Genomic DNA, 25,377 nt, shown 5'->3' with positions numbered 1-25,377 from the left:
CTGCATGTAACAAAACCGACTTGGTCTTTATGAATTAAATAGGGAAGCAGAGTGGACAACCTTAGAGCCAGCAGTTTGGTAAAAAAAAATTTAAGTCTGCATTAAGTAGGGCTATAGGCCTATGGTTGGCACAATCTAAAGGGTCCTTTTCTGGTTTAGGGTTAAGGGTAATATAAGAGTGAAGCATAGTGGGTGGTATTGGCGAGCCTGTCAAAAATTCATTAAATAACTTGACTAAGTGTGGGATTAGTATGGTGCTATATGTTTTATAGTAGAAATACAGTAGTCCATCTGGACCGGGGGATTTACAATTGGGAAGAAGAGAAAGGACATCCATCACCTCTTCATGCGAGATCCCCCTGTTAAGAGAAGACAAAGCTTCTATAGCAAGTGAGGGAAGATTGCACTTTTGAAGAAAGGATTGCACAACCCCCCTCCCCTCATCTGGGCCAGGAGGCAGATTGCTTGGTAAGTTATATAGCTTAGGTAAATATCACTGGAAAATATTTTCGATTTTAACAAAATCATATATTATTGCTCCCTTTTCATCTCTGAAAGCATATATTGAAGATTGACTTTTGTCATCCCTGAGCTGCCTCGCCAATAATGTATGTGATTTATTTTCTTTTTCATAATATTTTTGTCTACTATAAAGTAACATTTTTTCAGTTTTATAATTAATAATATCCTTTAATTGCGAACGAGTAGAGACAATATCCCTTAAGATTCTTTGGATGGGGTAACGGCAAGTTTGGCTTCAAGGTCTCTCAACTGGGCAGCAAGCAAGTCCGTCTGGTGAGCTCTATCCTTTTTAAAGGGAACCTGTCACCCCGTTTTTTCGATATGAGATAAAAATATCGTTCAATAGGGCCTGAGATCTGCTTTACATTAGTACCTTTCATATCTCGCCATTGTCAACTGTCAATCACCTCGATCCGGTCCGATGGGTGGGGCCTAATCGCTGTCTCTCCCACCGCTCCTCAGCGTGTCAGACGTAAGTCGATCTGTGAATAGCACAGTCATTTTTTCCGTCATTTTTTTGCATTGCATTAGCCTCTAGCGCCTGTGCAGTATGCTTTGACCAACTGTGGGCAAAGCATACAACACATTATTGCGCATGCGCCGGCTTTTGACACTAACCTCTGTGCCCTGGAAGTCTTTATATGCAAATTGTGTTGTCCTGGACGCCGGAAAACTTTTCCTATCCAGGACCTAACGCCGTAACCCACTGCTAGGGTAAGTTTTGTGACAATTTTCCTAATCTACCTATCTATCTATCTATCTATCTATCTATCTATCTATCTATCTATCTATCTATCTATCTCTTTACATCTATCTCTCTATTTCTTTACATATATCTATCTCATTCTATCTATGTTATTCCTTCAATCTCTCTGATTCATTCAATCTATCTATCCATATAATTACATATATCTGTATAGTTCATTGTATCTATCTATCTGATTCATTCTATCTTTCTATCTGCTTTCTTCTTTCTATTTATCTCATTCCTTTTTTTTCTGTTTCCTTCCATCTATTAATCTATCTATGTTTCTCTACTATTCCTTCTAACTTTCTGATTCCTTCTTTCTATCTATTTATCTATCTCATCTATCTAAGAGTAAAGTACATACAACATACACCCTACAACATACACCATACAACATACACCATGCAACATGCAACATACACAATACAACATACACCATGCAACATAAACCATGCAACATACACCATACAACATACACCATACAACATACACCATGCAACATACACCATGCTACATAAAACATGCTACATACCACGTACCACATACCACATGCAACATACGACATGCAACATGCTACATGCGACATATGACATGTGAGAAGCAACATACGACATGCGAAATGCGACATGCAACATGTAATATGCGAATTGCGGCATGTGACATGCGCATTGCGACATACAGCATGCAACATCCGACATGCTACATACAACATGTAATGTGCGAGATATGACATGCGACATGCAACATGTGACATGCAACATACAACATGCGACATACGACATCCAACATGTGACATGCGCATTGCGACATAAGACATGTGACATGCAACATACGACATGCAACATACCGCATGTGACATGCGACATGCTTCTTGCGACATACACCATGTGACATGCGCATTGCGACATACGACATGCAACATGTGAAATGCAACATGCTACATATAACATGCAACATACAGAACATACATACAGTACATACATACAGTACATTCATACAGACATACAGTACATTAAACATAGAGTACATACTCACCATCACCTTGTCACCTTGATCCCCGAAGCCATTGTCACCTGTAACAAATAATAAAATAATAAACAAACAATATACTTCCTGATCCGCAGACAACCAATTAAAACGAGTGTCCCTCGATGATCTCCCGTGGACAGCGGCCACATCAGCTGTTGTGACCGCTCTCCAGGGGCTCCAGGAATACAATGATGGATGGTATCCTTCCACAATGTATTCCTCCGCCCCTGTGAGAAATAGTCCCTAGTCTCACTTTTGGCACTGCTGTGTGGGAAAAATCCCAGGTAGCTTTGCCATAAAGTGAAACTCTGAACTAAGGTAACTTCAGTGATACACTGCAGGAGCCATTGTCTCCTGTCAGTGTGTCACTGGAGGTCTATAGAGCAGTGACATCACCCGATGTCACTGTTCTATAGGGGAGATCGTCGTGGGACACTCGTTATTAATTGGACTATGGCAGAAAGTAAGTATATGGTTTCTTTATTATTTTTATTTTTTGCAGGCACTCGTGTATGGTAAGTATGGTGAAATTAAGAATATTAAAATACTTTTTTCTGGCTGTGCCTTTATTTTTTTTACACTTTCACTACAATCGGATTAGTAATGGATAGGCGTCTTATTGACGCCTCTCCATTATTAACCGGGCTTAATGTCACCTTACATTAGCAAGGTGACAGTAACCCCTTATTACCCCATATCCCACTGCTACAGGGGAGTGGGAAGAGAGGGGCTAAGTGCCGGAATTGGCGCATCTTACAGATGCGCCATTTCTGGGTTGGCTGCGGGCTGGTATTTGTAGCCGGGGGGGGGACAAATATCCATGGCTCCTCTCTAGGCTATGAATATCAGCCCGCTACGTAGCCTTTCCGGCTATAAAATATAGGGGGACCCCACGTCATTTTCTTTAGGGATGGCCCTTTTTTAATAGCCAGTAAAGGCTACGCAGACAGCTGCGGGCTGATATTCATAGCCTCGGAGGGGCCATGGGTATTAACCCCTTCCCAGGCTACAAATATTGGCCCCCGGCTGTCGGCTTTCCCCCTCTGGAGCAGAAAATTGTGCAGGAGCCCACAACATTTTTAAACGTTTTTATGTTAAAAAATAAATGTTTCTTACTAAACATCGGCCTTGCTATTATAGATCTATGCATAATCTATCTATAGATATATTTGTCGATAGATCGATATATCTATAGAAATAGATATATCTATCCAAATATCTATCTAACTATCCATACATCTATCCAGATATATCTAGAGATAGATATATGAATAGATAGATCTATGCATCTATAGACCTATCTATATGTAGATCTATCTGTCTATTCGTCTCATTCATTCTTTCTATCTGTCTGTCTATCTGTGTGTGTTATGGAGTGTGGGTTAGACAAATGTAAAAGAGGAGGTTGGACAATAATGACCTCCTAACATTTTTTTTTTTAGTTAGGTTTCACAAACGCTTCAAAAACCGCATCAAAAACTGCCTAAAAATAATAATCAAAAAAAGTGCTAGCAAGGCGCCCAAAAATGCATCACAACTTATCAAAAACAAAGCTGCATTTTCTGGCAGCAGATGCAGATTTTGTGCAACCAAATCTGAAACGTGTACACATTTAACATAAAAACGTTTAAAAAAAATGGCGCGGGCTCCCGAGCACTTTTCTGCACCAGAGGGGGAAAGCCAATGGCCGGGGGCCAATATTTGTAGCCTGGGAAGGGGTTAATACCCATGGACCCTCTAAGGCTATGAATATCAGCCCGCAGCTGTCTGCGTAGCCTTTACTGGCTATTAAAAGAGGGTGACCCCCCAAAAAAAATTACTTGGGGTCCCCCTATATTTTATAGCTAGAAAGGCTACGTAGACAGCTGTGGGCTGATGTTCATAGCCTAGAAAGGGGCCATGGATATTTGCCCCCCCGGCTACAAATATTAGCCCCCGGCCGTCGGCTTTCCCCCTCTGGTGCAGAAAATTGCGTGGGAGCCCATGCCATTTTTTTAAACGTTTTTATGTTAAATGTGTACACATATTTCAGATTTGCTACAAATACCAGCCCGCAGCCGCCCCAGAAATGGCGCATCTGTAAGATGCGCCAATTCTGGCACTTAGCCCCTCTCTTCCCACTCCCCTGTAGCGGTGGGATATGGGGTAATAAGGGGTTACTGTCACCTTGCTAATGTAAGGTGACATTAAGCCCGGTTAATAATGGAGAGGCGTCAATAAGATGCCTATCCATTACTAATCCTATTGTAGTGAAAGTGTAAAAAAAAATAAAGACACAGACAGAAAAAAGTATTTTAATATTCTTAATCACACTTTACTTACCATACTCAAGCGCCTGCAAAAAAATAAAAATAATAAAGAAACCGTATACTTACTTTCCGCCGTAGTCCAATTAATAATGAGTGTCCCACGATGATCTCCCCTATAGAACAGTGACACCGGGTGATGTCACTGCCCTATAGACCTCCAGTGACACACTGACAGGAGACAATGGCTCCTGCAGTGTATCACTAAGGTTACCTTAGTTCAGAGTCTCACTTTATGGCAAAGCTGCCTGGCATTTTTCCCACACAGCAGTGCCACAAGTGAGACTAGGGACTATTTCTCACAGGGGCGGAGGAATACATTGTGGAAGGATACCTTCCATTATTGTATTCCTGGAGAGCGGTCACATCAGCTTATGTGGATGCTCTCCACGGGAGATCGTCGAGGGACACTCGTTTTAATTGGTTGTCTGCGGATCAGGAAGTATATTGTTTGTTTATTATTTTATTATTTGTTAAAGGTGACAATGGCTTCGGAGATCAATGTGACAAGGTGATGGTGAATATGTACTCTATGTTTAATGTACTGTTTGTGCTGTATGTATGTACAGTATGTATGTACAGTATGTCGCATGTCATATGTTGCATGTAGCATGTCGCATGTGGTATGTTGCATGACACATGTGGTATGTTGCATGTCGTATGTCACATGTTGTATGTTGCATGTCGCATGTAGTATGTCGTATGTCACATTTTGTATGTTGCATGTCGTATGTTGCCTGTCGCATGTCGTATGTTGCACGTTGCATGTCACATATGGTATGTTGCATGTCGTATGTCGAATGGCGCATTTGGTATGTTGCATGTTGCATGTCGCATGTTGTATGTTGCATGTCCTATGTTGCATGTCGTATGTCACATGTCGTATGTCACATGTCACATGGTATATGTTGCATGGTGTATGTTGCATGGTGTATGTTGCATGGTGTATGTTGTATGCTGCATGTTGTATGTTGCATGTCGTGTGAAGGTATGTCGTATGTTGTATGTTGCATGGTGTATGTTGTATGGTGTATGTTGCATGATGTATGGTGTATGTTGTATGTACTCTACGTTTAGATGAGATAGATAAATAGAAAGAAGGAATCAAAAAGTTAAAAGGAATAAAAGAGAAACATAGATAGATAGATAGATAGATAGATAGATAGATAGATAGATAGATAGATAGATAGAAGGAAACAGAAAAAAAGGAATGAGATAAATAGAAAGATAGAAAGAAGAAAGCAGATAGAAAGATAGAATGAATCAGATAGATAGATAAAATGAATTATACAGATAGATGTAATTAGATGGATAGAAAGATAGAAAGAATGAATCAGAGAGGTTGAAGGAATAACATAGATAGAATGAGATAGATAGATGTAAAGAAATAGAGAGATAATAGATGTAAAGAGATAGAAAGATAGATAGGTAGATTAGCAAAATTGTCACAAAACTTACCCTAGCAGTGGTTTATGGCGTTATGTCCTGGATGGGAAAAGTTTTCCGGCGTCCAGGGCAACACAATTTGCATATAAAGACTTCCAGGGCACAGAGGTTAGCGTCAAAAGCCGGCGCATGCGCAATAATGCGTTGTATGCTTTGCCCACTGTTGGGCAATACATACTGAGCACGCGCGAGATGACACTTGAATGTGCAGGCGCAGAATACAACACCAACGCCGGAAAGAAGATTCGTAGTGCAAAGCCGGAGGTGAGGAGAATCAGTGATTAGGCCCCGCCCATCGGACCGGAGCGGGGTGATTGACAGATGAAAACGGCAAGATTACTAAAGTATTTTCTCTGCAAAGGTGGGGAATCAGGGGATATGAAAGGTACTAATGTAAAGCAGAGCTCAGGCCCTATTGAACGATATTTTTATCTCATATCGAAAAAACGGGGTGACAGGTTCCCTTTAATGGGAACCTAGGGCTATACAGTCACCGCGGAGAACAGCTTTGTGTGCTTCCCATACAGTTGAAAAAACAGGGACTGACTCTTTATTAATGTCAAAATATTCAGCTAACTTCCCACCTAAATCCTCTCTATGTTGTGGTCTCTTAAGCAGGCTCTCGTTGAGTCTCCAATGGCATACTTTAGTCTGAGCTGAGGATTGAGTTAGGGTGAGCAATACAGGTGCATGATCTGACCATGATATTATCCCAATGTCTGTGTCTAATGTCAGTCTGAGTGTTTGTATTTTGCCAAAAAATAAGTCTATTCTAGTATAAGTACTGTGTGGAGTGGAGAAAAAGGTGTAGATTTTCTCTGTGGGATGGTTAGTACACCAAAGATCAAAAAGGCCAACTTTGCGTATTAGTTTTCTAAAGTCCACAGATAATCTATGTTGAGATCTGTTTGGCTGCTTTTTATGTATGGAGAGCCTATCCAATGTGTCTGAAAAAATAACATTAAAATCCCCTCCAATAACCCAGGCGGACGAGGGTAGTCTGGATAATTTCAAAAATATTTGATTTAGGAAGGAAGTTTGTAAGGTATTAGGTACATATATGTTACATAGTGTAATTGGTATATCTTTGTGTGTACTTTGAAAGATATATCTTCCCTGGCGGTCTAATATCTCTGATATGATTTGCACAGGGCATGTTCTAGAAATTAGGATAGCCACACCTGCTTTTTTCTTGACCTGAGAGGCTAAATAAATTTTGGGATATAAATGTTTGGCAAAGTTTCAATTTCCACCAAGATTTAAATGGGTTTCCTGCAGGAAGGCTATATCTGCACAATGTACCTGCAGCACCCCGGAGTCGTGGTCGTTGCAGTAATGTCGCTCTTCCACCAGGGGGAGTGATGTTATGTAGCGCCCCCACTGCCGCAGGGCCGAGGGGTACCCGGTACCGGGCCTCCGAGTCTCTGCTCTGGGGTTGTCACGGTGGCTAGGCCCGGTCCGTGACCCTGCCGAGGGTCGTACAGTGATAGATATGATGTGGATGATGGTGGTGAAGCTGTAGTGGTGCAGTGCAGTAAATAATGAGGACACCAGGTTGCAGTCTCTTTACCTCTTTACTGAAGGTCTCTGGGTCCTCAGTCCAGAATCTGGATAACCAGGCTGCGCAAGTTCGGTCGGTCCAATGGCACCTCCAGAGTTCTCTTCACAGGTGGAAATCTGTGCCTTCCTTCTAGCGCTAGGTGTTGTGGTCCTTCCCTGCTGTGCTTACAGAAAGTCCCCACAACTGTTGTGTCTGTTTCTTAAGTTCCCTCACAACTCGATTAGATGATGTTCTGCTAATCCTCCGTCCCACCCTGGTGTTCTGGTTGGGACGGCACCCGTTTGACGGGTAGGCTCGGAGCTCTTCCGGGACCCTAGAGTCGCCCCTCTCCACAAGTTGCCCCCCAAGACTGCATAGGTGATTTAAGTTAGACAGCCCGCCTTAGACTGACTGCCCTGCCGCTGTTTAGAGTATTGCTTGAAGCTGGATGTTGAAATACCCTCTCGGCGTTCCGGCCACCGGTAGTGCGCCTCAGTAGGGTGTTGCTTCGGTCTTACAGCACGACCCCTACTGGTGTTCTCCTATTGCTTGATCTCGTTTCTCACTCAGCACAATCTATCTCGCTTCTGGTCCTTCCTTGGGCACCGTCGCTATCCTGAGCAGGCACGGTCCCGTTACGTTCGTTCAAGTTGCCAAGCCTCTGTCAGGATCCCACCCCTGACAGAGACCCTACTGTATCTTCCCCCACAACACCCTCTGCCACAAGGTGTTGCCTGGTTCCAACCCAGTCAGCTTTCTCATCTAACTTCCTGCCTGACCCCCAGTTTACCCACTATGGTGGGGAGTGGCCTAGTGAATAGAACCCTTAGCTCCCCCCGGAGGCCCGGCTGTGAAATGTATTGGTGTCTGTGATACCTGATCAGATGAACTCCTTCAGTGCCATCAGACGCACCATAGCTCCCCATAGTGGCGGAGCCACAGTACTGCAACGACCAGGACTCTGGGGCACTGCAGTTACATCTGATGGTACTAAAGGAGTTCACCTTGCCAGGTATCACAGTCACACACTACACTATACACTCCAGTCCACCAGGGGGAGCAAAGCTTCTATCTACTAGGGCACTCCTCACATACGGGTAAAACTGGTGGGTTGGATGGGAAGTTAGGGAGAGAAGCAGACTGGGCTTCGACCAGATAACATCGGGGGAGAAGCAGCCTGGGTTTGACCCAGAGAGGTCCTGTCAGGGGTGGGATCCTGACAGAGGCCTAGCAAGAGATAGAACGTTACGGAGCTGCGCCTGCACATCATTGCGGCAGCCTCCTAAGAAAGGACATGAAGCGAAGTATATTGTGGAGAGTGAGAACCGAAGTCACAGCACAAGGAGATAATACCGGGAGGAGTCCTGCCCCGAGATCGGCAGCCTCCTTCCGAGGCGCGTAGCCGGTGGCCGGAACACTGAGGGAGTACTGACTCTACGCATTACTCCAGACAACGGCCGGACAGTCAATTCCAAGTTGGCTGCCCAAACTAAATACCTAAGAAGACACGGAGGCAATTGTGGGAGAGGGGCGTCTCTAGGGTCCCTATAAATTAACTCCAGGCATACCCCGTCATACGGGTTGTCCTATCCATATCATCTGGGGGACAGAGAGAGAGAACATCAGAAACATCTAGAAAGGTTGTGAGGACTTTCCCGTGGGGCTCAGCAGGGAGGTACTACAACACACAGGCACCAGTAGGAAGGCTACTGATTTCCTCCTGGCTAAGGGAACTCTGGATACGCCTTCGGACCGGCCAGACTCTGCCAGCCCTGTGAGCGGTACTGTGGACTGAGGACGCTGAAGTCTTCAGTAAAAGGTAAAGAGACTGCAACCTTTGTGTCCTCGTTATTCACCGCTCCTTACAACGACCACTATCATCATCCACACACTTTGGGAAGCCCTGGGGACATACTTCACCTGTGGGAAGGTATACCATCTGGCTGCCATTCCATCACCCCAGCGGACCCCCAGCAGCGTCAGTCACCCTGACCGAATACCACAGGTGGCGTCACGAACACCGTACAAACTAACACCTTTAATTGGGCGCCCCTCAGCAGGGCCACGGACCGGGTCGGGCCACCGATGACATCCCCAGAATCGAGACCGAGGGACCCGGTGCTGAGTACCTCATTGCCCTGCGCCTGGGGGCGATCCATACCTGTAGCTCATTGAGGACCATACGCCTCTTAGTATTAGAATTGAGACCTTTTACATTCAGTGTTAACATTTTAGCCATTATCTTGATAGAAGAGAGAAAAAAACAATGCGCACAGCATTTTACCCAGGATGATATGGAACGATTCTCTCCTCTGAGGATCATCAGATACCAGAATCTCTTTGAGAGAGCAAGAAAACACCATCATGTGCCCCACCAATCTGTAGGAAGAGATACAAAAGGAAAGAGGGGACACAAAGACAAAACAGTACACTAATTCACAACAGATAGAATCCAAAAAAACAATGGCTTTACCAAAGTTTGAGGAGAGAGAGGAGTGAAAGAACAAGTCTGTCTCCTCATCTCTCCCCCCCTGTGTGTAGGGAAGGCATACCCAACCTTTCCTAGTCATTTTTCAAGAAAGGAACTGGGTAAAAAAAGAGGAACCGCACCCCCCTTTGGGAGGAAGTCGTGGTAAGAGATACCAAACTAAACCGCCGTAAGTGCAAAACACTAAAGAACAAAATATTCTATGCTGACCTTCACCTACCATCCAAAACAGAAGAACGGCTAAAAAGAAATTACCAAAATGTCAGAGAGGATGTGTAATCATAAACTTTAAACTATCATATGGAAAGAGAATCAGACAGAGCCCAGCTTCTGAAAGAAAAACGTGTAAGCATATATGAAAAAAGAAACAAAAACAATCCCTCTAGTTGGATCCAGTTGTGTGGTCTCCCGGAAAGAAGGGCCTCTCTTCTTGGCCTCAACATTCTGCCAGATTGGCAGAGGTGAAACGGGAGGCATGACCAAGTCCCAATCCTTAAGGTCGGAGAGTGGAATTTCCAGATCAGCGCAGAAAGCTGGAAGGTCCTTAAAGGAGTGTAAGGTAGTTGACTGTCCATTTTTCACAACAATGAGGGCAAAGGGGTACCCCACAGCGATACTGTAGATGTTTATTTTTTATTGCGGTGAGAAGTGGTTTCAGATGTCTTCTCCTTTGGAGGGTGATCCACGACAGGTCAGGATACAGTTGGATAGGGGCTCCATTAAATTCAAGCTTACGGAGAGCACGAGCCTTAGACATGATGGACTCTCTTGTTTGAAAGCCATGGACGCAACATATCACATCTCGGGGCTGAGATTGAGCTCCCTTGGGGCAGAGGGCCCTATGCGCTCTATCCAGCTTTATTTTAAGGGATGAAGTTTGGGCCAGTTTTGAATAGAAGATGGATTTGAGTACTGTATACAAATCCTCTGAACCAGTTGCTTCAGGGATACCCCTCTCCCTAATGTTATTGTGGCACCCTCTGTTGTCCAAGTCCTCCAAATGTTTATTCGTCTCGCCCAACACCATAGCGTATGAAACTACATGGCACTGCAATTTTGAGATATATTGTCTAGTTGCATCGTGCGCCATTTCCACAGCATCCACTCTATCTGCAAGGAGCTTAACATCCTGAAGCATGGACTTAATCTCTGCCCTGCATGTATCCTTTACCTCAGACACCAGGGATTTGAAATCCTCTTTAGTTGGAAGGAGCCTGAGATATCGCTCCAGAGATTTGTTGTCTAGTTGGAGATCTGCATTTCCTGAATCAGCGACTGACATAGGATCCTGTGAAGCCCCCTCAGTCTGTCTGACTTTTTTTAAATTGTAAATATTACATCTTTAAAATAATATGAACCCCATATATTATTATATTATTTATTATTATATTAATATGAACCTCTTTCCAACCTTGAACGTACCCAGTTGGGAATGACTTCCCGACCTTGGACGTACTGGATACGTCCTGGCAATTTTGCGCTCATAGGGGCTGTGTGCATGCAATCGCAGCAGGGTGTGCAGCTAATATCACAGCTGACACCCCGCAATCACTGCAAGGAGTAGTGCTCGCATGGCTTCCGACAGTTTTACCCCCTAAATGCTGTAATCAATATCGATTGCAGCATTTAAAAGGCACGCCCACGATGATGTCGCAATTGTTGTGAAAAGAGCATGTCCAAAGGGGCTTGCGTCATTGCAAAACTTACAGTTATAACCTGACAGTTATAAAACTGGAGCAATTCAATGGTTTATAACAGCGATCAGGCACATAAAAGTGAAAGTCTCATAAAGGGAATAAGTAAAAAAGTAAAAAACAAACAAAATGAAAATAATAACAAAAATATATATATTGCGCCCATAAATTTGTATTTTTTTTAAAAGTACACATATTTGGCATTGCCGCATCCGGAACGATCTGCCACATAAAACTGTCTCACTAGTTAACTCCTTCAGTGAGCACCATAAAAATAAAAAATGGGGCAAAGAACTATACTTTTTCATTATACCGCCAAACAAAATCAAAATCAAAAAGACGAATGTAAGTAGAAATGGTACCTCTAAAAACGAAATCTTGTCCTGCAAAAACAAGACACCATATAGCTCCAGAAAAATAAAAAAGTTATAGCTCTCAGAATACAGTGATGCAAAAATAATTATTTTTTCTATTAAATAGTTTTTATTGTGCAAAAGCACCTAAACATAAAAAATATGCCGTATATACTCGTGTATAAGCCAAGTTTTTCAGCACTTTTTTGTGCTACAAATGCCCCCATCGGCTTATACACGAGTCAATTGTCCCAGAGGGCTGGCGGGAGGGGGAGCGGTGGAGCAGAGGGTCACAGGACGCAGTAGCCGGCGGCCCTGCTAACTGTGCCTGCTGCTAAAGAGAAATGAATATTCATTTCTCTTATAGCACGCAAAGTGACACCAGCAACCACCGGCTTCCAGAAGACATCCTACTCACCTTCCGGCGAGCCCTCGCTGCATCTCATTGGTTCCGGCACCAGCAGCTTTTTCAGCAGAGCAATCATGTGGTCCCGCTCATTAAAGTAATGAATATGCACGCCTCTCCACTCCCATAGGCGTGGAGTGAATAGGATGTTCTGGAACCTCAGGGACTCTCCAAGTGCGTCATGGCACCTGGGACACAGGAACCATGGGTGCATGCTGCTGCCACTAGGAGGCTGATGCTATGCACAAGAAAAAAGTTAGCTCCTCCTCTGCAGTGTACACCCCACCGACTGGCATTAAGAAATTCAGTTAGTGAGAAAGCAGTAGGAGAAAAACAAGAAGGTTGAAAAACATAACCAGAAACATGAGAACTGTAAATGTGAGAACAGAAACTGAAGAACATGGGAGGGAGCTGTGTCCCCCAGTGGAGGCTCCGAGAAACAGATTTTACGTTAAGCAACCAAAAATCCTGTTTTCTCTATCGCCTCTCATTGGGGGACACAGGAACCATGGGATGTCCAAAAGCAGTCCTTGGGGTGGGAAAATCAGACTTCCATCAGGTCAGAGGACTCACCACTGCTGCCTGCAGGATCCTTCTGCCTAGGCTGGCATCCGCTGAAGCATAGGTATGGACCTTGTAAAATTTGGCGCACGTGTGGATGGAAGACCAGGTTGCCGCTTTGCAAAGCTGTAGGTCGGAAGCCCTGTGGTGTACCGCCTAGGAAGCGCCGACTGCCCGGGTAGAGTGAGCCTTTATGCCAGGAGGGGGCACTTTGTTCTTGACCCGGTAAGCCTTCAAAATTGCCGTTCTGATCCAGCGAGCAATAGTCGCCTTGGAAGCTGGCAGGCCTCTACGCGTGCCATCAGGAATGATGAAAAGAGAGTCCGTCTTCCGGAAAGCGGCTGTTCTAGCCAGGTAGATCCTCACTGCCCTAACAAGGTCCAGCTTGCTCAACGACCGCTCCAGAGGATGAGTCAGAGCTGGACAAAAGGAAGGTAGAACGATGTCCTCGTTGAGGTGGAAGGTGGAAACCACCTTAGGAAGGAAGGAAGGCGGAGGCCTGAGGACCACCTTGTCCTGGTGGATAACCAAGAAGGGAGGTCAACAAGAAAGGGCCGCCAACTCGGACACGCAGCAGATATAAGTGATGGCCACAAGAAAAGCCACCTTCCAAGATAGAACTGGCAGGGGAAACCTCCCTGAGAGGCTCAAAGGGGGAACCCCTCAAAACTTCCAGCACCAGATTTAAATCCCATGAATCCACCGGGGCCCTGTATGGAGGAGCAGCATGGGCTACTCCTTGAAGGAAGGTCTTAACCTGTGGCCGAGAAGACAACGTCTTCTGAAAAAGGATAGAGAGCGCAGAAACCTGGCCCTTTAGGGAACTAAGAGCAAGGCCCAAATCCAGTCCTGCCTGAAAGAAGGCCAAAATGGAAGGCAGGGAGAAGGACATAGGTGAAATGCTGTTGGAATCGCACCAACGGAAGTAAGCCTTCCAGGTACGATAGTAGATCCTAGAGGACGAAGGCTTCCTAGCCTGGATCATGGTGTGAATCACCCGGTCTGAAAGGCCAGATGCTTTTAGAACTGCGGTCTCAACAGCCATGCCGTTAAACTGAGCGACCGAGAATTTGGTTGGCAGATTGGACCCTGAGACAGCAGATCAGGCCTGTCTAGAAGGCGCCAGGCCTGTCTGTAAGGTTGACGATCTCCACAAACCAAGCTCTCCTGGGCCAATCCGGGGCAATCAGAATGACCAGCACCCCTTCCGCTTTGATCTTTTTCAACAGTTTGGGAAGCAAGGGAAGGGGTGGGAACAGATAGGGCAGCACGAACTGTGACCAAGGAATGGCCAGAGCTTCGACGCTCACTGCAAGAGGATCGCGAGACCTGGAGATGAACCAAGGAACCTTCCTGTTTATTCGGGACGCCATGAGGTCCACGTCTGGAGTCCCCCATAGAAGACAAGTCTGATGGAAGACCTCCTGATGCAAGGACCATTCCCCTGTTGCGAGACCCTGGTTGAGTTAAGATATGATTTGAACTGCCTAATAAGCATATACTATCTGTGTCTGGACTAAGACAAGGATTTATTCGTGTCAAGTATCCTCAAGAATAACTGTGCTTCATAGACTTTCTGCTTTATTCCTCTGAAGTTTCCTATAGACTGCTAAGCTGCGTTTATTATTTGCACCAAGTGTTGTGGACTTGAGTTTCTCTCTGCACCTGTTTGAATCACCGTGTGATAATATAGACTTTACCACTTATAAAACTGTGTCCTGTAGTTGTCTTGTTCCACGCAAAGAGTCTCCTGAGTTATCCAATATAATTATTACACAGGCTGGCGTCCATCGTCACCACTTGCCAGTGAACTGGAAGGAAGGACCTGCCCTGGGAGATGAGAGGTGACGTAAGCCACCAGTTGAGAGACCGTTTGACCCGGGGAGAGAGTCGGATCGGGCGATCCAGGAGAAGACAGACCTGTTCCACTGAGACAGGATGGCTTGCTGAAGAGGTCGCGAGTGAAATTGGGGGAAGGGAATCGCTTGCAATGTTGCTACCATCCTCCCCAAAACCTTCATGGCCGATCGGAAGGAGGGAGACTGAGGACCCTGGAGCAAGTGTACGTCCCGACAAATGATGGATCTCTTGTCTTCGGGAAGAAAGACTTTGGTCTGACGAGTGTCGAAGAGCATGCTCAGAAAGACAATGTGCTGAGAAGGAATAAGGCAGGACTGACCAGCCACCCGAAGCGGGATAGGGTGTCGAGAACGATGGACAGACTTTCGTGAGCCCGAGAAAAGGACGGAGCCTTGATCAGGATGTCGTCGAGGTATGGAAACAGAACCAGGCCTCTGACCCTCAAGATGGCTATCAGCGCCGCCATGATCTTCGTGAAGACCCTGGGAGCGGTTGCAAGACCGAACGGCAGGGCGACGAACTGAAAATGATCCTGGAGCACTGCAAAGTGCAGGAATCGGTAATGTCCCGGAAATATCAGGACATGAAGGTAGGCGTCCTGAATAACTATGGAACACAGAAATTCCTGAGCTTCCATGGAAGCAATTACTGAACGAAGGGATTCCGTCCTGAAGTGATTCAGAAGAACTCTCCTGTTCAGCAATTTGAGATCCAGAATGGGACGAACCCTGCCGTCTTTTTTTGGTACCACAAAAAGGTTTGAATAGAAACCTGTGAATCATTCTTTTTCTGGGATGGGAACGATCACCCCGGCTTTGAGGTGAGAAGTGATGGCTGTGAAGAAACCCAGAATTAAAGTGGGGTCTTTTGGATGTCAGGATTCAAAGAAACGATCCCGGGGTCGAGAAATGAACTCTATTTTGGAACCCGCGGATACAACTTCCCTGACCCAAGCGTCCTCTACTGAGGAGATCCAGACGTCCCTGAAGAAGAGGAGATGGCCGCCCAGCCTGGGAAGTGGACTGGGGTCTTGCGAGAATCATGCCGAGGTGGATCTTCCAGTCCTGGACCTGGAGGATCTACCCTGGGAGTAGCGAGGACACCAGGAAGGAGTGGGCCTGAAGGATACTGTCTTCTTCTCTTGGCGTGCCTGTGGCCTCTGTTGCTGCTGGGAGAAGGAGTTTGACGCCGCGAAGCGACGAAAAGGCCAAAAGGACCAAAATTGCCATCTAGGAGGAGGGCGATGAGGTTTAGAAGAGAACTTGTACCCCCGGTGGCGTCCTTAATGATTTAGTCCAGCTTAGAACCAAAGAGACATGAGCCTTGAAAAGGTAGGCTGGTAAGGGACTTTTTAGAAGACAAGTACGCCTGCCAGGCCTTGACCCAAACGGTCCGGCGGATGGCAACAGCATTGCTGGACACCTGAGCTGCACAAGACGTGGCATCCAGAGAAGCGGAGACCAGGTATTCACCTGCGTGAGAAATCTGGTTGGCAAGTTCCACCAGCTGTTCGGGTGGAGCCCTGTCCAGGATGCCTTGACAGAGTTGTTTGGCCCATTTGGATATGGATTTTGAAACTCAAGTGGAAGCAAAAGCTGGGCATAGAGCAGCTGCAGCCTCTTCAAAGGATGACTTCGCAAAGGATTCTATGACTCTATCGTTAGAATCCTTCAGAGATGCTCCGCCGGACAGTGGAAGCACTGTGTTGGTGGACAGCCTGGAAACTGGGGGATCCACCGAGGGAGAAACAGTCCAATTGGCGGTAAGTTCAGGAGAAAAGGGATATAAAACGCCAAGGCGTTTTCCCCTCTGAAAACGTCTGGTCGGATTCTCTCTTTCTTTGTTCATGATCTCCTCGAATTCAGGGTGAGGTGCGAAAAACTTGGAAGGTGGTTTAGCCCAGACGAGAGCAGCCCCCTTTAGAGGTAGACATTTTGAAAAGGTCCCTGAAGAAAACGCCAGAGGGTTAGGGGACAGGTGGGCAGAGGGGGGTGTCAGTCTGCAGTGCAGAGCTACTCACGGCCGACGAAATTCCAGATGGAAGATGCAGCCCAGCTTGTAGGTGGTCCCACAGGGAAGATAGCCTTTCGTGGAAGGGATGCGGATCTGCAGCAGTCCAGCCAAGGGAATCTGGAACCGTAGTCCTCCCCTGCGGCACACAGATCTAAGGGGCGTGCGTGGGCTAAGGAGTACTAAGATGGCGCCGGTGGGCGGAGCAATGCCAAGTCATGGACGGATGGTCGGGCGGGAGAAAAGCCCGCCCAAGTAAAGGGGGAAGTGGGTGGAGCGGCGTCGCCTGAAGTAGGCCCCGGGTAAACCGTGGCCTAAATTAGGAACCGGCGACCGCCGGAGAGTGCCGTGGAGCTGGCACCGTACAGCGGAAGAACGGTGTGGCAGCTGCCAGAAGAAAGGAGCATGGCCGCAGGTTAGCGCGTTGCCGGAAGTAGGCCATGGGGAAGTCGGGGCCTAAATTAGGATCCAGCGACCGACGGAGAGTGCCGTGGCGCTGGCGCCGTACAGCAGAAGAAAGGCGCGGCAGCTGCCAGGCCGCCGCATCAGAAGAAAGGAGCGCGGCCTCAGGCTAGCGCATCGCCGGAAGTAGGCCCCGGAGGAAGCTGAGGTCTAAATTAGGAAAACGGCTACTGCCGGAGAGGGCCACGGTGGTGAAGCGCAGGAGGTAGCACGGCTGTCAAAAAGGCCGCCACGCCAGATGAAAGAGTGGTTGCAGGGAACACGGTGCAGCTGTCTATGAGGCCACAGCGCAGGGTGCAGAGAAAGTGCTGAAAATGCAGCGATGACCCCTGCCCACTCCTGGGACCCCTTTAGGAACGGGGAACAACGCCGAGCAAAAAGGGGAACCCAAGAGACCCCCCGGAACTAGAGGAGGGGATCTGGGAATACTCACCTAATAACATCCCACGTCGTCTGTTACTAATCTCAAACCTTGGGGAAGGTATCAGACATCCATGGGAGCTGTGATGGACGTCCTCGTCTCCTCCAACCGACAAGCTCTGGTGGGCGAGTGGGTGGGGGACGGAGCCAGGACCGGACTTCTGAGCACGCTTGTGTGTTAGGATCTTGGTCCTGGTGAGGGATCTATGAGGATACGGGGTGGCAGTACACGCCGTACTCATAGTCCGCCTTGGTGGATTACAGGTGTGACTGTTCACCCTGTATCCCTTCTGGAAAAACCTGAAAGAAAACGATGCACATTGAGGTAGATAAGGGTCTAATGAAAGACCCGTGTCCACCTCCTACTGACACTAAGCTAATCTGAAGTGCTTAATGCCAGTCGGTGGGGTGTACACTGCAGAGGAGGAGCTAACTTTTTTGTGCATAGTGTCAGCCTCCTAGTGGCAGCAGCATACACCCATGGTTCCTGTGTCCCCCAATGAGAGGCGATAGAGAAATAACAGTAAAATCACTATGATATGGCGATCCTTCCCTTCTCAGCTTTGCACTGTGTCTGAAAAGTATTTCCCGATTACCTGCATGGCATAGGCGCACTCAAGAGAAACTGAGGTCCATTTTTTCCTACTAACCCTTATAAAAATTAAAAACTTGGGGCTAAAACTACATTTAAGTGTTAAAAATGTAATTATTCATTCTTCACAGCTCAATGTTATAAAATTCTGTGAGACATATGTCAATCTGATCATTGCACCCCTAGATGAATTCACTAAGGGGGTGAGGTTTGTAAAATGAGGTCATTTATGATGGGTTTCTGCTTTTCTGGCACAACAGGGGCTTTGACAATGTGTCATGGCACCCTCAAAACATGACAGCAAAATCTGAACTCCAATATGGCCCTGCTTTCCTTCTGAGCTTTGCAATGTGCCCCAAAAGTAGTTTTCGACTACATTTGGGGTATTGATATACTCAGGAGAAATTGCACAACAAATTTTGTGATCCAATTTCTCCTGCTATCCTTGGGGCTACAACAACATATTTGTGGGAATTTTTCATTCATTTTCACTTTTCCATGAAGCACTTGTCAAGGGACTCACCACACATATAGATAAATTCCTTGAGGGGTCTAGTTTACAAAATAGGGTTACTTGTGAGAGTTTTCCACTGACAAAGCACATCAAATGCGACATGGCATTATTGCTTCGCATGGCAATGATTCCATGCAATTTTACGCTTCAAAAGTAAAATGGTGCTCCTTCCATTCCGAGCCCTGCCATGCACATCCAGAATAAAGTCCTTTATTTCAAGTACACACCATTTTTCTATTTTATTTAAAAATAAAAAACAATGTATACTCACCTTATGCCTATTCCATTGAAGACCTCCTCACCTATAAAAAACAGAAAATAATAAACAAAGATAATACTCACCTATTGCCCATTCCATTGAAGCCCTGGTCTCCTGTAAGAAAACAAAAATAAAAATTAAAAGCAACCATATCCCTCACCTGTCCAACACACTGTCCTGTGCTGTAATACATGTCTGCGATAAGTTGTTTTCAACCTTGGTTGTGCCAAGATACTACTATTTGGGCTGAAAACTGCGGGAGAATGAAATGCTGCGAGTGCAGCGCCAGTGACTAGTGGTGAAGTCATTGAAGTTACCGCAGGTCACTGAGGATGCATTCTCAACTCACTGTGAGCCAGACCCATGAACTGCAGTGACCTCAGTGAGTTTACATCTAGCCCTGAGAGAAAAAGTCTCACAGCGCAGCACTGAGCTCAGTGAGTTCACTGCAGTTCTCTGTAAGAAATTTCTCATGATGAACTGTGGCAAACCCACTGAGCTCAGCGCTGCACCATTAGACTTTTTGTCACGGTGCTAGTGGTGATCTCACTCAGGTCACTTAAGTTCAATGGCCCAACAGCGAAGTGAGCTGAGAACCCAGTCTTAGTGACTTGTGGTAACCTCGACGACCTCACCGCTAGTCAGTGCATTCTCCCATTGTTTTCAAACTGGACGGTAAGCCTTCCCTAAAACTATCTCTGTGGCAGAGGGAACCTGGAGAGGGGGAGGGCGGCAGGTGCAGCAGAGACACGTAGAAGCGCATTCCAAAGCAAAATGGCCATTGTCTACTCTGCTGCGTATGCCGCCCTCCCCCTCTACCTGTGCTCTCTGGCACAGAGATGGTTTTAAGTAAGATTTGAAATAAAGAAAAACAATGGACATGGACATTGGTGAGTGCCGCTAACTTTCTTTTTCACTGGACAATATGCGGTTTTCACTGGTAACATTTTCTGGTATATATGACTTTTTGATCGCTTTTTGTTTTCTTTAAACACTGATCCTTGTTCACTTTAATTGACATGTTAAATTCATTCTGTAGGTCAATATGATGATGATAATACTCAATTTATTTAGTTTTTTTTGCATTTTTATACACAAGAAAAATTAAATGGATCATTTTGTTGGTGTTGATCGAGGGCTTATTTATTGAGGGACAAGCTGTATTTTCCATTGGTGCCATTTTTGTGTACATATTACTTTTTGGTCAAGGCAGAATGAGCCAAAAAACAGCAATATTGGTATTGTTTTTTGTATTTTTTTCTTACTTTTTTTTCTTACAGTGTTCATCATGCAGAATAAATAATGGTATAGCTTTATAGTATGGGTCAATACTCTTACAGTGAAATCCAATTTGTGGGTTCTTATATGTTTTGCTACTTTTGCACAACAAAACCAATTTTTAATTAAAAAAATATAAGGTATATATTTTTACAACAAATTCTGAGAGACATTTCATTTTTTCGTTTACAGAGCTTGTGTTTTGCAAAACAAGGTAAAGCTTTTTTGGTACCATTTCTAAATCCGCACAACTTATTACTTTATTACTTTTTTATTCCATTTTTTTGGGAGGTGCAAAAAGCAAAACCACCAATTCTAGTATTTCTATTTTTTTTCAACATTTAGTATGTGGACTAAATCATTCTAGAGTGTTACAGTATGCATCATTATAGATGTGGCGATTCCAAATATGTGATTTTTTATAGTATTATGCTTTTCCAAATTAAACAACTTTTTTATTGGAAAAGCTGGTATTTTGGAAAGTGAAACTTTTTTTTACAATATTTATTAGTCCCCAAAGGGAACTTGTGATCACACGAGTAATACACTGATCTACTTTTGTACCAAAGTGTGTTAGGCTGCCCTAGTGTCATAGTTTTTAAGGTTGAAGGGAGACTTAACTCTATCAAGCTCAACCAATAGCCTAACATATTAATCCAGAGGAAGGCAAAAACGCCATGGGAAAGATGCTAGTAGGCTCTATGTTGGGGGAAAAAATCCTTTCTGACTCCACATATGGTATTCGGACTAATTCTCTGGATCAACATCATATCAAATAATCTAGTATCCATAACCTGTAACATTATATTTTTCAAGAAAGGCATCCAGCGCTAGACTGACAGGTAGACAGGATCTGATTGTCAGTAGTGTATAGCTGCAGTATATAGCTGCACCTCCAGCACTTTACTAGTGACTTTGTCACAAAAGGTTGTCAATTACTAGACAACCCCTTTTAAATGACTCCAGTATGCTAAATGAAATAAGAAAAAAACCTCCTTTCCTCTTGAACCGACACTGATGGCTTTCTTCAAGCTTGTGTCCCCCATCGATCTGGTGACATTGACTTAGTGATTGTCAACTATGTCTGGTCTGCATGTACTATTACACTGGACAGAATGTCAGTCTATAAGTAGGACCACCTTCTGGACTTCTAAGCATAGAAAGAGCTGGAGTTTAAAGGAATAAAATACAAATGTACTGTAAATCCTTTTCCCACAAAATTGATTATCAATCTACTCTACTCCTGCTGTGTAACATGCAGCCTGCAATTTAGACACCATGTTCAGTGTGACAGGTTCCCTTCAAACAGTTGTAAGGAACCTCAGTTGCCTCCTCTCTCCTACACACTGAGCCCATGTGGCACCCCAATGATTCCCTCAAGTTTTATGTGTAACGTGTAAGGTACTGTGAATGTTATGTGACTACAGTACATGTGTATAAAGTTAGTTCAAGGACAGAAGGAGTTAAAAATGGGGCCAATCCACCAGGTTTACAGGAGAAGGATTTCCTGTTCTTGCAGGAGATCCCAGGCAGGCTTGCCCGAGGCAAGACGCTCTTCACTGCCAGGAGCAGAGGGTGCCCTAGGAGTACACTATCCTAAAACTCAAATGTATGCAATCAACATCAGCCAACTGGGTTGGGTAAGCTAGAAAAATAGGTATCTGCTATTTTCTCCCTATTTTTCTAGCTTACCCAACCCATTTGGCTGATGTTGATTGCATACATTTGAGTTTTATCTATTGGGATTTTAGACAATTTAATAATAAAATATCGTTTTAAGGATAGTACGTTTTTTCTGGTTTTTCAACCTAGGAGTACACTAACATGGACTGTCGGGCAGTGTGGACGGGTCCTGGTGTTGAGGACCGACCCAGAAGGACTTTCATGGTTCCTGGCCTGGATGGGAACTGTGGAGACCGTGCCATCTCACAAAGTTGCAGGGACAGAGCAGGAAGCATTGCATTGTTATAGTAAAGTTTTCCTGTTAGAACAGAACTATGGACTGTGGTGTTTTCCTGCAAGCTCATCCCCAGCAGCTGGAGTACACGTATGATGGAGGTAACTGGCAATACCACAGGACTAGGACCTCACTTGTCTGTTTGTGTGCAAGGGGCCTGGGTGCTCACTGACTGTGTCTTAGTAAACTTGGCCATTACTACCACCCAGTGCCACCTTGTTACACAGGCACTATTTTTTCTATCTTTCAATTGACACAGCCAGGCTTGGACTGGCCCACAGGTGAACAGGAGAATCCTCTGGTGGGCCCCTGTGTGAGAGTTGGCCACCACCCTCTTATTTGAGCAGCACTTTGTACAATATACTGGAATCACTATATACAGGCAAAGGCAGAATCTTATTCATTTAGGAATCTACCCAATTCATTGTTATATAAATTTGTGTTTGAAGATAATGTCACATTTGCATGTAGTTGAAAAGTGGGGCCTTCAAGTAAGTTACTGTTGGGCTCTTAGAACGCCAGTCCGACATTGGACACGGCTGTCTTAGTTCCATTCCTACTCTATAAGCACTTCTAAGAATTTTATAGGTAATTCTTTATGTAAATGGAATGGTTTGGGCATTAAAATATGGGTGGAATTGTTGTGTCATCACTGTGTCATGCAATAGAATATTTACAAACTCGCATCACTAATGAAACTTTATTTTGGCCACACTCAGAACAATTGATACAACATAACAGTGTAAATGCTGTTACTAAGATTAAAGGGGTATTCCCATCTCCAAGATCCTATCCCAGTATTAATAGAAGAAAAACCTGGAGTAACAGTCCAAGAAAAAAATGTACTAAAAAAGTTTTTTCTTTATTAAATCACAAAAAGGCACATAAATATACAAGAATTAATATCATGACAAAATAACTTTCATAGGGAGGGATGGACAACAAAAGATGTGGGTCCCAACAATCATGTAGTAAGGTGGGCACAGCATTCATGAAAAACATAAAAAGTGCTATTGCTTAAATGGAAAGGTGCATTAGTATATTAACCATTGCACAATATTAATTATTTAAAGCCCTTCACAACAGGGAACCATAAGGTGCCATATAATAGTATGCTATATCTCTGCTACCTAAATCATAAATACAGGAATGCTCTTACCCAGAGTACCTCATTAAGACACCACAAACGCAGCCCCAATGCGCGTTTCACGTTGGCTTCTTCGGCTGATTCTCTTGTCTTCTATCCTATCCCAATATGTAGTAGGAATAATAATAATAATAATAACAATATTAACAAATATGTCCCAATTAGAAATGCACTATAGTTTTTCTGAGTCTCTATGTCTCTTTCCTCATGTTCAGGCATTGCAGGACCTTCAGTATCCATGGTTACGACCACTAGCGACTAGCTAACTAACTGGCACTATATCAGTGGTCGTAACCATGAATACCTAAGGTTCTGCAGTCCCTGCACATGAAGAAAGAGACATAGTGAATTAGAAAACTATACTACATTTCTAATTGTAGGTATTTGCTCATGATATTATTATTACAACTACTTGATAATGGGAATACCCCTTTAAGCAATCAAAGAACTCAATATTATACTGTTTTCACATTCCAACAAGGATTGAGATTGGAAGTGGTTAGGGTAGTACCAAATTGTGCTTACATTGTGAAAATTTGCTGTTATGGGCTTTTTTGATTGAGGCCCCATTTAAGCTCTTGAAAGTCAGCCAATCAGCTCCCCCGATGTATTATATTGTTAGCTGATTCACAGTTACAGGCCCTCAACTGTCATAACCCTATTGCTCACATACACAAAGCCTAGGGGAGACTCCTCCCGGGACACTTATAGGATAATTTTATTTGAATGTTTTTGCCATTTTGATTGGCATAAAGGAGAATATAATAATTAAGAGGAATTGTTAAAATTTATAAAAATTAGATGCAAAAAAATATATCCAATCATTCTGTAAAGAGCACCTGTCCATCATTTATGTGTCTAAGGTAAATCCAGTAACTATCCTATACGTGTTGTTTAACTGTTCTATCCTACTTGCTCTTCTTTGCATCACTATGGGAGATGCTGTAGTTAAAGAAACCAATAAATAATAATAATCACGATATATTTCAGCAGCACTGTAATTTGTTATTACATGTCCCTATGTGGAGCTTGGCTTTATATGACGCTGCCAATAAATGTTTATATATGGACACCTTAACAGATTGCGCTTGACAGATGTCTAAGACGAATGAGCAATTATTGGATTACGGCTAAAGCCCACTCTGCCTTAGGGTTCGCCCCAGCCACACAACTGACCCAGTTTCTATATTGTAAATTAACAATAACAGGCCATGTCTTTTACAAACCTCTAAACAAATTTGGAGCAGAAATCTGTCCTATGGTACCAATACCCTTACTTACTTACTTAATAGTCACATATTATTTTGGGACATCAATGGTAATACTCACTGTGATGTTCGTGCGTCTTATGTACATTATAGTATAATATTTCATGTTCACATAGGCCAAGTCATGAAAATAAGCTCTATTGAAAAACACCAATACTATTTGATATGTCTGATTGGCACCAAAAGCATTCTGGTATATATTTTTTTCACAATGACCATGAATGGCAGTCCTATGCAACTGTATAGCACAAGTTCGCTTACAATATTTTTCCGCATATTTAAAAATCAATAAAATATCATCTTTTTTTCCAGCATTTCCACATATTAGGTGGAGGTCGGTTTGACACCTGCGATAGAAATAGCACCCACATTTATGTTTTTTCTTTACAGTATGGGAAATATTTTGAGCTCTTATTCTATGGTAGACCACGTCTTCATGCTACATGGGGAAAAAATATGTCTATTTTTTATTTTCAATTGATATTTTTAATGTCAATAGAGGAAAAAAAATCTCAGC

At 44.3% G+C, this 25,377-nt stretch overlaps 1 long non-coding RNA gene across 1 annotated transcript; it reads right to left on the bottom strand.

Moving 5' to 3' along the window:
- Positions 1–922: 922 nt before the first annotated feature.
- Positions 923–24,160, bottom strand: LOC143773543 (uncharacterized). The gene is made up of 3 exons (XR_013215223.1): positions 24,118–24,160; positions 2,306–2,343; positions 923–1,004 (listed from the first exon to the last, which is right to left on the bottom strand). It is a non-coding gene; the product is annotated as an uncharacterized LOC143773543 (long non-coding RNA).
- Between the last annotated feature and the right edge of the window lie 1,217 nt (positions 24,161–25,377).

The sequence above is a fragment of the Ranitomeya variabilis genome, chromosome 5 (assembly GCF_051348905.1).
Source record: "Ranitomeya variabilis isolate aRanVar5 chromosome 5, aRanVar5.hap1, whole genome shotgun sequence".
Classification (NCBI taxonomy): Eukaryota; Metazoa; Chordata; class Amphibia; order Anura; family Dendrobatidae; genus Ranitomeya; species Ranitomeya variabilis.
The sequence above is the reverse complement of the archived record's forward strand: the minus strand, read 5'-3'. Positions and strand labels throughout refer to the sequence as shown.